The following is a 16,291-nucleotide window of genomic DNA, read 5'->3' as shown; positions in this document are numbered from 1 at the left end:
GGCTTAATAGCCCACATGACCTTTTTAAACATAACAATAAATTGAAGTTAGTGAAAATCAGGAAGTGAATGATTCCAATCTCCCAGCCTCACCAAGAGGGAGGGAGCAGCACATGAGCCATAGTTTAGCATTATGGAGAGACAGAAGGAAGAGAAGGCAGCTCTAAGAAAACTTGTTAGCAGAAGGTACAAGGGTGCTTTTGTTTGATGTTGCTGTGAGCCTGGGACTGATAAGTGTTTTGTGCACCGAGCTACAACAGTGAACAGTTGAAGATTGTTCAACCCAAGCCCATCATAGAACAGGTTGAATACGACCTTCTTGATCAGATGCCTCACCTGCGTGCACAAGACGGCAGGCTCGGTCACTCTTCCAATCTGATATGGCTTTCAGATGGTACTGCAGAGATGTGCCAGAATAAAGTGTGGCCATTAACCCTTGGGAACCCCCTGTCACCTGCCACAATGTCTGCTTAGCACTGATATCAAATGTAAAACTTTTCTTTTGACATATTTCAGCTCTTTTCCATTGCAGCATGGTTTTGATGATCTGCATTCTGTGAATATTAATGAAGTAAATTATCTCTGAACTCTTCCAACTGTGCCCAGACAACAGGAACCCACATGCCTCATTAGACTCCCGCCGAGCAAAAATGTTAAAGTGGCTTTTCTTTTAATTTTAATTAAAACAAATTGGATAGACTTTTTGATTTTCCAAAAATAATCATCACCAAAATTACTTAAAGCTCACACCCTTTGAAGTTAGATACAAAATAACTCTTGTTAAGTGACATGGGTGGGCTCATTTCCACCACTTTGGCCTCCAGCCTTAGCTATGGCCAAGAGTTATCTCTAGGTCCATGGTAATGACATACTATTCATGAATATACCCCTGATGTAGCCTTCCTGGTGCCTGGGGAGTGTCCTTTGTCTGTGTGGAGCTGGCTTCTTCTAACCCCAGCCTCCTTCCTATCCAGTTTCTTAGGGAAATATTTGTTCCATAGTTTTTATTATTTAAAAGCATTTGCAAAAAAAAAAAAACAGCTCGTTTTGGGGTCATAACACTATCATCATCCGTAGACTACCATGTCATGAGTAAAATGTGCCCAGGTTATGAGAGTGATATACCTGAAGGAGCATCTCCACCCCCATTGTTCTACCCGGACCCTGAGGTCCAGCGCCGAGGGCCTTCTGGCAGTTCCCTCGCTACGAGAAGCCAAGTTACAGGGAACCAGGCAGAGGGCCTTCTCGGTAGTGACACCCACCCTGTGGAATGCCCTCCCACCAGAGGTCAAAGAGAACAACAATTACCAGACCTTTAGAAGGCATCTTAAGGCAGCCCTGTTTAGGGAAGGTTTTAATGTTTGATGGATTTCTGTATTTTAATGTTTTGTTGGAAGCTGCCCAGAGTGGCATTATTATTATTATTATTATTATTATTATTATTATTATTATTACAGGGCAATCTTTCAGGTCACTTGTTCCAAGTTGTTCAGGGCTTTATATGTTCACAACAAAACCTTGAGCAAGGCCTGATAGCTGATTGACTGCCAGTAGCCTCGATGCTTTTTGGAGATCACGGTTCCTCAGTACTGCTCATGCATCTAGTCACCTGCCCCTTTCCACTACATGCTTTTCTTCCGCAAGCAGAATTGGTTTTTATTCCATGAATGATTTTTCTTCTTCAGATTTCCCCCTTCTGAAATGATCCCTTAGTTTCTGAGAACATATCTTCGTGGGGAGCAAGGGAGAGGATTGAGCAGCCCGGTGGCAAGAACGGTGGGGCAAGTCTCTTTGTCGCAATAGATGTAGGGCTCAATTCAGCTCAAATGAAGCACATGAGTGTCTCAGCGATTTCAAATGGGATCTCAAATGGGAGATGAGCTGAACTCTCTTCCATTATGCATGTGCTTATCTCTCCCCCCATTGATGTCAATGAGACCTCAATGTGCTTCAGTTTGATTGGATTGTGCCCTTACATTTTTATTTCGGCACTTCAGTGAGCTGATGAATATGTAAATATGGGAAGAGCCATAATTGTATTTCTCAGGGATAAGTCTGGTTCATTGATCATTACATTCTTTCCCAGCAAACCTCATGATAAATTTTTCCTGTATTCTGAATTGTATCGTTAGGATTTGTAGGAACCTCTCAAGGCAGTATTAGAATATGAGGCAGCTGGGTAAATCGTAATGAGATTGCTTGGAACATCCTAGCATAATGAGACAGGTGTGAGCCTGACGGGCAAACACATGGATAGTCATGAGTTTTCCATGAAAGCCGTCTGCAGGGACCTCCTTGCAAAAGAACGAAACCGGAGGAGGAGGCTCACAGCAGCCCTCAGAGGCAGGCATGGTTGTCATCAAAAGAAACTTTATAAGATCCTTGCATTAGCCATGCCCCCCCCCCCGTCCCTAACACCCAGGTGGATACTTGCAAGTACTTCTCTCCAGAAATGGACATGTTGGCAATAATGGTCAATGTTTTGTGGGAGGGGGCATGTCTAGCTAAATAAGAAATCATCTGTTAACTAATAAGGACCTACTTGTGTGCACCTGGCTGGAATTCTGCTTCTCAACAGCAGTAACATAAAGGTTGTCATATTACATGCACTAATTGGGGTTGCCGTTTATATACAGAAGAATGTTTCCACGATGCATTTAGAGTTGGCCAATAGCCACTGCCAGCAGATGTCTCGGAATCGCTCGGAATCCAGGAGGAATAGCGCCTGCAAGGTAAGAACAGATTTCTTTTCTTTTTCTTTCTTTCTTCTTCTTTTTTGAAATGTAAAATGGATGGGATGTGTTCCAGCAGCATGAGATATTTTACACAGAAAGAATCAGGTTTTCAATTGGTGCACGCTAGCTGAATGTCAGTTCCTGAGTTCCAGGGTTCACAGGTACCTAGAGGCAGAAAGGTCTGTGGCTGGAATGGAGACTTGGCTTGTTCCCTCAAGCCGGCAGCCACAATTCATTAAGCCTAAACCACATCCCTAATAGATGTTTACCTAACCCTTTTCAAAGGTTCCAGTAATGGGAAGTTGCCTTGTCTTCTCAGCTTCCTCCACTGGCCTAAATAAGTGTTTTCTTGGGTTGGTTCCTTATGCAGCAAAAAAGAAAAAAGAAAAAAAGGGGGGGAGCAACCTTTTCTCCTGGGGCAACAGAAGGCACAGTTAAATAAAGTCTTCAGCTTATATGTGCATCAGCATTGTGACCGCCAATACTGTATTCACTTTACCTAGATGGTGCTGCAAGGAGTGTCTGCAATATTTACCAAGACTGATCATTATCTATTTAAATGTTTTTAAACCACCTTCCATTCATACCATGAAGGTTCTTAAGTGGGCACATAGATAAGATCAAAACAAACCAGCAATAAGCACATAAAAATGCACTTAGCCAAATGTGTTTTCCCCCCAAAATAGTTTGATGAACAACCAGTGGCTTAGGAATAGATGGTTAGGTAAAGGTAAAGGACCCCTGGTTGGTTAAGTTCAGTCAAAGATGGGGTTACAGCGCTCATCTCGCTTTCAGGCTGAGGGAGCCGCCATTTGTCCACAAACAGCTTTCCAGGTCATGTGGCCAGCATGACTAAAATGCTTCTGGTGCAATGGAACACTGTGACAGAAACCAAAGCGCATGGAAACACCATTTACCTTCCCACCACAACGGTACCTATTTATCTACTTGCACTGGCATGCTTTCGAACTGCTAGGTTAACAGGAGCTGGGACAGAGCAACAGGAGCTCACCCTGTTGTGCGGATTTGAACCGCTGACCTTCTGATCAGCAAGCCCAAGAGGCTCAGTGGTTTAGACCACAGCGCCACCCTGCATCCTGAAGAGATGGTTAATGCTTAAACAGCACAGAAGGTTTGAGGTTTGAGGTTTGACTAAACCTCTACTGCAGGGAAGCTTTCTTATTCTGTTAAGGGTCACATTCTCTCACAAATGTTGGAAGCCACATGTGGACAAGGGCTAGAGCCAAAGGTCAACTGAGTTTGAAGTGCTGCAGGATTGCAAACCACCACCCCCATGTGCACACACATATCATTGCCATGACAAAGGGTGGTAAAATGATGCCCCGCTTTTTCAATGTGGTTCAAAATTCTAGGGCATGGGTTGCAGAAACATAATTGGGGTGTCCATTCTTAAGATCTGGACTGCAACACACCTGGATGGGAGATTGCTAGTGGAAACTTTACATCTATGGAGCAACAGTGTGCAGAAGTGGTTAGAGTGTTGGACTAAGACCTGGAAGACTCAAGTTATAATCTCCACTCAGCCATGAAACTCCTTGGATGACCTTGGTCACTCCCTGCCCCTCAACCCAACCTAACTCACAGGGTTGTTGTGAGGATAAAATGGGGAGAGGGAGAACCTTGTACACCACCTTGGGTTCTTGGATGCTCACCATAAATTCTTTGAAAGAAAGATGGCATATAAATTGAATTAGTTAATAGTATGGACACATGGATATGCAAATCTTATTAGTGACTGAACCTACCGGTATTAATAATCAGGGTTAATTAATCTGAAATAAAAAAACAGATTCACAAAAAATTCAAAGAGTCCCCTGTTCATATAAACCAACAAGTGGCTAATACCTTGAAAGAACAGGCATTTTGCATTAACAGCTTGATACTGTCCATTTGTCTCTTGTTGAGAGTGCTCGCTGAACAGCTTGAAACCATATTAACATGCCCATTAATCATTTTCATAAGAATTGGACATGTGCCACAACTCTTATTGCTTAGTAATCAAGCAATTCTTTTTTTCTTTTTGTTCCAGGCAAGTGTGTCTGAATAAATTTCTGTGTTTTCTTTTATACTGCATATGGCAGAAGTGGGCAACCTTTTTATTCAGGCTTAGGACTGCAGACCCTCATAGGACACCTTCTAAGGGTCTCATGACTATGGTGGGAAGGACCATAGCCACCCCTACTGTCTTTATGACACAGCCTCCCTCTGTCAAAAGATATACAAATACAAATACAATCTTTATTACGGTCCATAGACCCATCAGTTTGTTACAAAGCAATACCCAATAAGGACATCCTGCCTTCAGGTTTCAGAAACATTTTGTTCAGACAAGAGTTGGGATCATTGATTCTTACAACCACCGATAGAAACTTTGCCACTGCTAGCGTTCTAACATTTGACCGGTCTTCCAATAGGAACTTGATATAATACTCCTCCGATTTTCCTGGGATCGGGGCTAGCAAGGGTGAAATCAATTCAGCCCTAGCTTGCTTGAACTTCACAGAGTGCAGCATAATATGTTTTATAGAGTCTGTGTCTTGGGCACACGAGCATAGTCTTTCCTGGTAGGGGACTCCTCTCATCCTACCCTCCAGCACTGCAGAGGGGAAAACATTTAAAAGATATACAGGAGTCTCACCACTTGCGTGGGGGTTAGGTTACATTACTGTGTGTATACATGAAATCACATATAGTAGGGAACACCATCTAAAAGCCTGTAAGCTCTGGAGACTCTTGAAAAACCCTTGGGAAAAACAGCAGCGCTTACCAGACTGGCATGAATGGTGGCAAAAATGGTGGTCTTCCAAAAACTCAGCCTCCAAAAACTCCTCCAAACTCTGACAAAAATCCACAAAAATTGGCCGACTCCAACACAACCACTCCCTCCAAACCCCCTTTCTCAAACTCCACAAGCCTGAAAAGGCTCCTGTGATTGCAGTTGCAAAAGCCTCCTGGGTTTGCTAGCTGTTTCTATTGGGGCTATTTTCGCAGTTTTCCTGCTCTTTTCAGGCCATTTTTGCCCCTTTTGCAGTTTAAAGTGGTTTATTTAATTATTTCCTGGCACCACATGTATACGCAGTCACACACAAGTCGAACATGTGTAAGTGGGGAGATGCCAGCCTCTTATGCACTATTAAATGCCACACAACAACAATGGTCCAGGTGTTGTTTTTAATTCAACCAGATTCTTATCCACTTCTGCAAGTGTGTCTTTTTAATGTGCATGGTTATGGGTTTAAAGTGGTTTTGTTCCACATTCAAATGCTGTATATTTTTAAAACTTTGGAACGGGCAAGTACAATACATTCAGCTTCAGGAAATGCATTTCAGAAATTTGTTTCTTTTAATTTCCCTTGTGCAAAACATATTTATTATGCCTCTGTATCAGAGCAATGTCACCCTGTTTCAAGATCACTAACAGTTAAGCCCAGGGGTGTAACAGTGGCATAAAATTAGTTCTCCAGCCCATGTAGACACAGTGATGGGAGATATAATTCATTGTCCACAGGTCGCAGCGAGTACTTTATTAACTTGCCCTCCGAGACTCCTTAATGGGGTTAATTATTTAGCTACCTTAATTTACAACATCTCTCTGCCTTTTGCTTGCGGCAACAGTAGTCCAAAACACCTACTGAAGAGTGAAACTGCAGGAAACGATGCAGTGAGTTCATTGAATCAAGAGGCACTGAGGATGCTACCTTTCCTGCAGGATTTCAGACCCTGTAAACTGTGGCTAAATAATATGGATTACTTATTAAATTCTGCTTGAAGTGGCAATCCCGGGACTCCTTTAACGCCCACTGTTAGAAGTGAAATACAAATTCAGATTGATTCTCTCCATTTTGCTGATTGTCATCACAGCTTTGACATCAGCAAAACTAGTAATCGAGTGGGGACGGTCTGAACCAAATGGAAAATGAAAACTGCTGCTTGCAGGTATACCTTGGTTCAGGTAGGAAGAAGAGGTGGGCAGCTGCAATCAGTAGCTGATTGTTGATAAATGGAAATCATTACAAAGAACTGAGGCTGAAATGCCAACCATGAAATGGATGTTAGTCTCTCTTTTCTTCCCCCCTCTGGTCTCCATTAATTCAGCAAGACCACTGCGTAACAAAGAGCAATTGCTGTGCCAGGAAATAAATAAAGCATTGTTATCTAGCTTCAAGGCGGAGAGCTAAGCATTAATACTTTGCGCGAAGGAGAGAAACTTGCCACGGTGTGTATGCTTTCTAGCTTTGATGCTTTTTCTTCAGAACTGCTTAGTAAGCTGAAGCCCATCGTCTCGTCAGGTACAAAAACGGTTCCTTTTAGTGCTGTGCCAAGAATTCCTCCCATGATTCTTCAACCATTTCCCATCAAATAATGAGAAAAACAAATTGCATCGTAAAATTGTTAAAGGGGTGGAAGAGAAATTTCAGTGAAATGTTCTCTCTCTTGTATTTACCTTTTGAGGCAACTGAGGGGTATTCTGATGTTACATTTTTCATGGACATCTTGTGCATTTTTCATATGATTTCCCATTGTTCAAAATTGGGATTGTGCATAATGGCTGAGGAATGTGCAAAGTTTAGTCAGTATACACACATTTCCCAAGACCTGTTGGTGATTCTGTGTATTGACTGGGAAATGTGCACAGTTCCTTCTTTTTGGAAGGATTATGTGCACATTATCCATGAGACCTACTGAATGTGCACAATGGTTGGTTGTTATGAACATTCAGTTATACACTGAAACGCATCTGCTTTAGGAGGTAAAAAGAGAGAGACAGGACTGCTGGCTCAGCCCCTGTTGGCATATATGAGTGAAACACAAAATATAAAAGGTGGTTCATTAACACTATCAAGCAAACATGATTTTAAAAACCTGAAAGACAATGGAAAAGTCTTTCAGGCACTGACAGTGTCAATGCCTTTAAAATGTGAGAGATTGGTCTGTGAAGCAGAACCACTCCTAAACTGATCCAGTTCCAATCGTCCCTAGCAATGCAACACTTTCATCATTCTTCCCTGTATCCAAATGGTGAGAATCTTTCAAAGCTTGCCATAGGATAACATTTAATTTTCACTTGTCAGATGTTCTAGCGGGGTGGGGGTGGGGGACTTCTGCAGATAGCCCAAGGTCACAAACATAATTCATTGCTCCTGAAAAGATTGTGTTCTTGGATTATATGCATGCCTCATCCCTGTTTAGGGAGGCTTTTAATGTTGAATAGATTATTGTATTTTAATACTTCTGTTGGAAGCTGCCCAGAGTGGCTGGGGAAACCCAGCCAGATGGGTGGGGTATAAATAATAAATGATTATTATTATTATTATTATTATTATTATTATTATTCATGACATCTTGTGCTTATCAATTATTTTTCTTTATATGGGGTGGCATCTAAACAACTTGTTCCGTCAGTGCACTTGCTCAGTTGAACTTCTCCCCTCTTCCTCTCCCCATGTGCACTCTGCACCCTCCCTAAATCTGCTCAGAAAAACCCAGAACAGTTTTAGCGGGTGTGCGGGGGGGGGGGGGAGAGAAGAGCGGGGACATCCATTGTGCAAGTGGAAATCTTTGTACTGACAGAATGAGTTAGCTGGGTACCGCCCAGAGCATCCGTCATTATTTCTTAGGTGACATCTTTAAAGGATAGCAACAATAGTTTCCCATGTTCAGGAAATTGGTAAGTTACCTGTTCTGGATGGGGTTGCACTCCTTCTGAAGGAGTAATTGCATAGCTTAGGGTTAGTCCTGCACACATCTTCATCACTAGAGGCCCAAGTGTCCTCTGTGGCTAAGAAATGCCTTTTACCAGCTTTTCTATGGTAATTCTTGCCTGACCACTGTAGTCCTAGGCTAGTAACTCTAATGTGCTCTATGTGGGGCTGCCCTTGGTGTTACTGGCTAGTAGGGAGGACCTGGAACACCCTGGGTGGCATGCCTGACTAATGGAGCCAGAGTTGACTAGTTTGGTGGGGTATGACTTGGGCTTAGCACTCCCTCAGTGTCTGTTAGTTTCCTGTCTTAAGTCCAGTCTTCCACATTTCTGCATCAGTTCTTGTTTTTTTTTGGGGGGGGGGGGTGAATCCTCCTATGAATCCATTAGCATTTTAGTGATCATTTCTGCTAATATGCACATTTTTAAAAAAGCAATTTCCCCCAAACGTAATGTTATTTTCACTCATCTATGCATTTGAAAGCAGAGTTTCACTAGATACACACAACTCAGTACACATTCTTTGGTTGGAGAACTGCATCACAGCATATAGCTTCAAAAAGTGCAACTTGGGTAGGGTTGCATTAAGATTGAACTATCTTCTCCCCCATCCCTACTTGCCACACAACATGATGTGGGTTGTGGGTGTGTGATGAGACTGGAACAATGACTTTCAGTTCAGGAAGCTAGGCTGGAGTTCACCCACAAATGGTTATCCCTTTAATAAAATATCGACACTAAGAGGTTAGTTCGAAAAAGCAACAACACCCTGTCCTTTCACTGTGTCTGCAATCCACCCTTTCAATTCCTGAAGGAAAGGGGGATTTTATTCTAGCCTAGTTTTCATAAATAACCAATGTCGTCTCAGACCCAGAAAGACTTGTTACTCTTGATTCATTTCTGTTCTGGGATCAAGCTTTCAATTAAAACAGCATGACACTTAAATATTTATTTCCACCCAGCCTAATAATTTAATTCTGAGTACCACCATAAAGTTTTCAACCAAGGCTTAAATTAAAAAGGAGACTACGCAACCTCTGTGATCATAATTAATCAGGTGAGGGCTAGGCACGAATGCATATTGACCATATATATTAATGCAATGAAGACCTCCGAGGGATGACTTGGCTCCTATATCTGTCTATAGAAAGAGGCAGAATTATGCAAACTACATAAATAATTTAGAGATATTCAGTGCATGCTGTGGCAATAATTAGAAGTCACTGCCACTAATATATCTCACAATGCTCTCAGAACTATGAGAATGAAGCTTAACTACACAAATCAGATCCTTTGTAATCCCATTAACATTTTATAGTCCAGAGATATAAAATCTTCCCTGTTGCTGAATTGTATATTACGCATTTGTTTTCTTGCAGTTGTCATAGGCAGAGACATGTTGTAACACTAAAAGATTACTTCATTAACTTGTAAGCTATGAGCGCCTTACTTTATATAGGTTGCTGCCCTCTGCTAGCCCCCCCCCTTTTCCCCCAGGCAGAATAAGGCATACACTTATCCATGCAGATTTTGCTATAAGGGTAAAGCTGGAAATAAAGGGGGAGAGCACCAACAAATACAACAGGATTTCCCCTTTTAATCCTTTACTTTGCACTTCCCATGCTCCCATAACTGCTCTCTAACTCCCTGGAGTAGATTCAGGTGTGTGTGCAGTGGCTCCAGCAGGGAGCAGAGGAAGTCCCATTCGTGCTTGCAAACGGAGGGAAACCAGTGGAACATGGTTCTCTCTGGGAATGACCAAAGGACAGGGTAGGACATACTGGAGGTGGCATCACTCTGTACATCGAGGATGGCACTGAATCCAGCAAGCAAGCTCCTCCACAGAATCATTGTGGGTAGTAATTTATTACTGGAGGAAAGGCTGCTATCCCACAGATCGAAATGCTGAGGGAGATCTGGTGATGGAGAAAGAAATCAAGGAAGCGTACAAGAGAGGGAATGTTGCAGTAACGTGTTGGACCCTTAGATGACGAGGGAGTCAAATGAGAGCCAGTGTGGTGTAGTGGTTAAGAGCGGTAGACTCATAATCTGCTGAACCGGGTTCGCTTCCCCGCTCCTCCACATGCAGCTGCTGGGTGACCTTGGGCTAGTCACACTTCTCTGAAGTCTCTCAGCCTCACTCACCTCACAGAGTGTTTGTTGTGGGGGAGGAAGGAAAAGGAGAATGTTAGCCACTTTGAAACTCCTTTGGGTAGTGATCAAATCCAAACTCCTCCTCCTCCTCCTCCTCCTCCTCCTCCTCCTCCTCCTCCTCCTCCTCCTCCTCCTCCTCCTCCTCTTCAGGAGAAAAGTCATTATTGTTCTTGTCACAGATGGGGTGTTGGCTACTCCCGAGTAAGCACTCCACACATCCTCTGGATTTTCATAGTTTTATTGTGCATGCTATATACAGTGGTGAGATGTCTCAAATCATGTCTGCTCTGCATGGGGCAGAAGCCCACAATGGCCTCTCGTGGGCTCTGACCCCCCTTTTAAGACTCCAAACGCCCCTCCTCCTTGCTCTATGGGTCCTCCGTGGTCCCAAACCAGGCTCCTGAGGTGCCGTTCTCTCTCCTCCCTCCTTTCCAGCCCCTGCTGAAGCTAGCTCCTCCCCTGCTTCCCTGCTACCAACCTGGAGCTGAGCCACCAGGACTCTGCAGAGCCCTGGACCCGTCTTAACCCTTCCTGTTCCTGATTTGAACTCCCAGACTTGCTGCTGCTCTCCCATCTGGTGGAAGTAAGCAGAGTGGGCTGCTCTCTGCAAGCCCTCTCTCTTACATCCACCCCCCCTCCAGGCTCCCCCCCCTTTCTGAGGCCTGGTTTGCCTGGTCTGATGTCTGTAAAGAGGGCTGGAAGCCTGACAGGTCTTCCTCCTCTGTAGTGTGTGTAAAATCCTGTTCCCCGTCGGTGCTGGGTGGCTGGTCCGTGTAGTTCCTTCCGTTGTCATCCTCCTCCTCCCTCTGGAAAATTGCTTCCGATTCCCGGAGGGCTCCTTGGGTCTGCGTCTCCCCTGCTCCCCACCTGGGATCGCCCTCCCCCTCTGTGTTCCCTGTGCTACTGACGTGTGGTGGTTTGGGTCTGTGGGAGAAAGGAGCGTGCAGTTCCAGTGTGCGGTCCTCCCCTTGCATGGTGTGCGTGGTTGCCTCCGCGTTTTGGGAAGCAGGAGTGCCCTGCCTGGCCATCAGACATTTTAACCCCCCCTCCCCCCACCGGGAGCCCGGGCTCGCTGTGGCACTGTAGACCTCCTCCTCTTCCTTTCTTTCTGGAACCTCTTGGCTGCCTTCTCCCTCCACCCTTCTGTCTAGTGTCTTTTGTGTGATTTCTTCCCCCTCCCTCCTGTCAGCGTCTTGTGTTGGATGTGTGTCACGTCCTCTGAACCTTGGGCTTTCCCTAAAGTGTGAGAGCAAAGACCTGTGACCCACGGGATGGACCTTTCTCGCTGTAGGTGCTTCCCCCCTGAAGGTGACAGGGTTGATCTGTGTCAGAACCTTGAAGGGCCCCAGCCTTCTGGGTGCCAGCTTCTTCCCCCTTCCCCCCATGGGAAGGCCTTCTGACCACAGCCAGACCCTGTCCCCTCCGTGGAAGACCTTCTCCAGTCCCCTGTGATGGTCTGCCCCCTCCTTGTAAGCCTCATTGCCCCTTGCCACGTCTCCATCCAGTTGTTGGTGTACTGTCTCCCTCCTCTCACCCCATGCCTCAATAGGTGGTCCCCCATTCTCCCCCTCCCCCTGCTCTGGGAAGGCTCTGGGGTTTCGCCCAAGACTGGCCTTACTGGGTGTGAGCCTCGTGAAGACATGTACTGCATGCCCCTCCGTGGGGTTGTCATGATATTGCCTGAGAATCTTCCCTCTGAGGGAGTCCTGGGGCATATACCGGGCATCATTGCTAAAGAGTAACCCCTCTTTCTCGGCAAGCCCTTCCCCTGCCCCCTTTTTCTCCCTCAAGTCCCTCCGTATGTTCTGGGTAAAAGTGTCCTCTTTGGTGAGTTGGCTCAGTTTCTCTTCCTGCATCCCCGCCTCTGCGTCGTTCCATCCGCCTGGGGAGCTGATGTGGTGCGATCCTGAGGATTCTCCTTCTTTCCTGCAGTGCTCCTTGCCGTCTGCATCTCCAAAGGTGAGATCTCCCCGGCGCTGGCTGCCCACAGGGTCATTGTCCATTAAGTCCAAAGCTAGCACTTCTGCGTGCTTGTTCACTGTCATCTTCCGAGAGGGGGTCTGTTGCGTGACCTCACCCTCCTGCAATTCCCGGCCGCCTACGGTCAAGACGCTCATGGGCAGCTCCCTTGGGAAAATGGGAATCTGATCCTGCTTAGCCAAGTGCACCGATAGGAAATCGTTGCTGCTGCCCCTGCGGAGAAGCCCGACTGTCTCCTGGGTCTGGCCTCTTGGCAGCTGCAGACTCACTTCCATCTCTTTGTCGTGCTGTGGGGTGTTACAGGAGGGCTCAGTTGTTGGTGCTCTGCCTGGCCCCTCCCCTCCTGATCTGGCATCCAGGCTTGTGTCTGTGCCTGCCTGCTCTCGCCATTCCTTCCTCTGGGGGCAGTGTTCCACCCAGTGGCTGGGTGCATTGTAAAGGCATCTCCCGCCTTTCTCTTCCCTCTGTTTTCCCGCGTCAGCGTTTGAAAGTACCCGCGCGCGGGCTTTGTCCCTCTGCATCACCTCTGGCTGGAGGGGGCTGTGCTGTGCTGCAGCTGCCTCCCCGGGACTGTATGGGAACTTGTGGCCGCTGCCTTTCCCCTCCGTCTGTCCCCTCTGCCCGGACTCGCCTCTCAGCCTCCTGCACTTCCACGCCACCATGCCTCTCAGTCTTAGAGCCAGCTTGTGCTGAGGGTCGCCCTACGAAGTGCTGGCCCGTCCCGAGTGTCCTCTCTGCTTGTCCAGCCTCCGCTCCCCCGGCTTGGCTGTGTTCAGAGCTGCTCGGTTCACTAAGCTTGGCTTCCCCTGTGCCCGGGTGCCTACCTGGTGCTTGAGCCGTTCCATAGTTGCAGGGTGCTGGCAACTCATGCCAATCCTCCCTCGGCATCTCTCTCTTCTGCTTTAGATGCTGCCAACTTCATGCCGGCTGCTCCATTTGCAGCCCTCTTCCCTCGGGGTAGCCATCAAAAGATTGTGGGCTAGCTGTCACAGATGGGGTGTTGGCTACTCCCGAGTAAGCACTCCACACATCCTCTGGATTTTCATAGTTTTATTGTGCATGCTATATACAGTGGTGAGATGTCTCAAATCATGTCTGCTCTGCATGGGGCAGAAGCCCACAATGGCCTCTCGTGGGCTCTGACCCCCCTTTTAAGACTCCAAACGCCCCTCCTCCTTGCTCTATGGGTCCTCCGTGGTCCCAAACCAGGCTCCTGAGGTGCCGTTCTCTCTCCTCCCTCCTTTCCAGCCCCTGCTGAAGCTAGCTCCTCCCCTGCTTCCCTGCTACCAACCTGGAGCTGAGCCACCAGGACTCTGCAGAGCCCTGGACCCGTCTTAACCCTTCCTGTTCCTGATTTGAACTCCCAGACTTGCTGCTGCTCTCCCATCTGGTGGAAGTAAGCAGAGTGGGCTGCTCTCTGCAAGCCCTCTCTCTTACAGTTCTGTTCTGTATATACATTTTGTTAAATGACAACAAAAGCCTCGCCTACTTTGTGTTATTCAGGACCAACTAGTATTTGGCAGCATTTTTTCTTGACCTTGACAGAAGCCATAGCTAATAATCATATCCCAACTATTCAAAAATATCCGCATCCTAATTTTAGAAGGGCAGGAAGTCTAATTAATTTACACTAAGTGGCTTTGCCATTTTTCATTGTGAGTTGTTTTCTTTTTTCTGTAAAGTGCATATTATCATACTTATTTGCACAGATGTATATCTCCTGCTGAGAACAATGCTACACCTAATTTGCTCCAGCAAATTAGAACAATTAAAAATAACTCAGCAAAATTGATACTGAATCTTCAATTACATCCATGCCTAGAAGACGAAGCGCATTTCATGCAGCTCTTGACTTGCTCATTTTGTCCTCTAAATCTCTGCTATGGAACCATTTTATGCTGGGGGTTTATTCAAAAACTGTTTACTGGCGTTAGTTGCACAGCTTGACTGGCCTCATGAATCACATATTACTTCTGTGGTGTCCTCCATTGAATGACCTATACTCCATATTCAGGTGCAATCTGTTATTCTTGTCACAAATATCCCACAGACATTGCACAAATGTTCAAGAAAATTCAGAGGCGAATGCAAGAAACTTTCAGATGTCCAGAAAAGTGCTTCTACAACTGAGGTGCAACAATTTGTAGGGCTTCAAGGAATGGATATGCTTTTGTTCAGAGATGACCTTTGCCCTGTGTGTTGGGGAGTGCTGTGTGCAAGAGTGCCACACTTCTTGCATCTAACATTACCTGACTCATATGGGAAACCATTTGCAGTCCTCGGGGGTTTCTAATTTCAGATACGCACCTGAGCTACATGAATGTGGTCCTGGTTATGATCCAGTGAATATAGGTCATGCTCAGCAACCATCATCATTATGCTCAGCAAAGGTAATAATAAAAATTTGCTCTGTAACTGTAACATGAAAGAAACAGCGAAATATGACAGAACAAACGCTGTTAGAGGACTTCCCTTAAAATGTACCTCTGTATTTAGAAAGCCGTTGGCTTTGCAGATAATGGAGCACAAGAAGTCACTCAGAGCAGCTGTCCACCAGTTGAAGAAATTTCCAAGCTGAGAATTAGACACACAGAAATATTTTAATGTCAGGAGCGATTTCCAGGGTTGGGGTTATTTAAAACACTTAGCTTTACTTGCAAAATATTAATCATATTATGGAACAAGGCCTTAACATGAGTTTAGTACAAGAATACATAAAAACATAATGACTTAATATGAGCCTGCTGGATCAGGCCAGTGGCTTTTCTAGTCATAGAAGCATAGGCTTGTAGAGTTGGAAGGGACTCTGAGGGTCATCTAGTCCAATCTCCTGCAATGCAGGAATCTCAACTAAGGTATCCATGGCAGATGGCTATCCAACCTCTACTTAAAAAGCCTCTAAGGAATAAGAGTCTACCACCTTCTGAGGGAGTCTGTTCCACTGTCAAACAGCTCTTATCACCAGAAAGTTCTTAACTTGAATCTGTTTGGTTCAAGTCCTATCCCTGGAGCAGGAGTAAACAAGCTTGCTCCATCTTCCATCTGACGGTCCTTTAGATATTGGAAGATGGCTATCACATATCCTCTCAGTCTCCTCTTATCCAGGCTAAACATACTCATCTCCCTCAACCATTCTTCCTAAAACATTGGTTTCCAGACCCTTGATCATATTGGATGTAGTGCTCCAGTTGTGGTCTGACCAATGAAGAATAGAGTGGTACTATGACTTCCCTTGATTTGGACACTAGACCAGAGATTTTAATTCATTTAAAGTAGCTAAAAGTATCACATCATTTCCTATCTTGGGCTGCAGCTTCCTCCTTGCATCATTTATCACCAGTTTGGGCACTTTTTTCCCTTTGGGTGAAGACAGAGGCAAAGTAGATGTTGAGCAGTTCCACCTGTTTCACCCAACAGCATTTCTCTGTCTTCTCCATGCAGAGGACCTACTACTTGCTTGTTCTTCCCTTGCTTTCAACAAGGCCAACAAAGGTTTTTTTAAAAAAATATTTTAAACCTCTCCTGCATGCCTGAGATCATGCTGAGCTTTAGCCCATCTGACCTTCTCCCTGCAACCACTGACTACTCTTGTATACTCTTCCTTTGTGATTTCTCCTTTCTTCCATTGGTTACACATGCCTTTAAAATCTCAGGTCATCTATAAGCTCCTTATGCAGCCTTACTGGTTTCTTTAGTTGCCT

Source organism: Zootoca vivipara, chromosome 2 (assembly GCF_963506605.1).
Source record: "Zootoca vivipara chromosome 2, rZooViv1.1, whole genome shotgun sequence".
Lineage (NCBI taxonomy): Eukaryota > Metazoa > Chordata > Lepidosauria > Squamata > Lacertidae > Zootoca > Zootoca vivipara.
Note: the sequence above shows the minus strand (reverse complement) of the source record.